This window comes from Rutidosis leptorrhynchoides, chromosome 6 (genome assembly GCF_046630445.1).
Source record: "Rutidosis leptorrhynchoides isolate AG116_Rl617_1_P2 chromosome 6, CSIRO_AGI_Rlap_v1, whole genome shotgun sequence".
NCBI lineage: Eukaryota > Viridiplantae > Streptophyta > Magnoliopsida > Asterales > Asteraceae > Rutidosis > Rutidosis leptorrhynchoides.
In genome coordinates this window covers 356075859-356076644 of record NC_092338.1, presented here as the reverse complement: position 1 = coordinate 356076644, position 786 = coordinate 356075859, and the positions used below count along the sequence as shown (strand labels likewise).

Sequence of the window (786 nt, the reverse complement as noted above, 5' to 3'; positions counted from 1 at the left end):
CAAAGTCATGGCTAGAATTGGCTCTAGCCGCTTTAGATGATCTAACGATGTCTTTTTCTTGATGCCACTCATGTGAGTGGGAAGCAGTGTTATCAATAATTTTGTAAGCTTCAGTTGCGGTTTTCTTCATAATGGAACCACCAGCTGCTATATCGATGTCTTTTCTTGTAGTGATGTCATATCCTTGATAGAATATTTGTACTATTTGATAAGTGTCTAAACCATGTTGAGGACATCCTCTCAATAACTTTCCAAATCTTGTCCATGCTTCATATAATGTTTCATTTGGTTTCTGTGTGAACGTAACAATTTCTCCTTGAAGACTCACGGCTTTAGATGCCGGAAAGAATTTTTTAAGAAAATTTTCAACTAAAACATCCCATGTATCAATCGCCCCTTCAGGTAACGATTCTAACCAATATTTGGCTTCTCCCTTTAAAGTCCAGGGAAATAACATGAGATAGATTTGTTCATCCTCCACTTCTCGGATTTTAAATAGAGTACAGATCCTATTAAAGGTTCGAAGATGTTCGTTTGGATCTTCCTTTGGCGCACCACTAAATTGGCAATGATTAGTTACCATGTGTAGGATTTGTCCTTTGATTTCATAATCTGGTGCGTTAATGTCTGGTTAAGTAATTGCATGACCTTGGCCAGTGTGTTTATCCCTCATTCGATCTTCCATACTTAGAGGTTCCAGATTTTCCATGATTGAATTTGTTGAATCTGAATCACTGGAGGATTTTGACTTAATGGTTTCTTCCTCGACAATCTCTGGATGAGTGA

At 37.7% G+C, this 786-nt stretch overlaps 1 non-coding gene across 1 annotated transcript; it reads left to right on the top strand.

Annotated features, from left to right (window-relative positions):
* The first annotated feature begins 218 nt into the window (after nucleotides 1–218).
* Nucleotides 219–325, top strand: LOC139856580 (small nucleolar RNA R71). The gene has a single exon (XR_011762052.1). It is a non-coding gene; the product is annotated as a small nucleolar RNA R71 (small nucleolar RNA).
* Nucleotides 326–786: the final 461 nt, after the last annotated feature.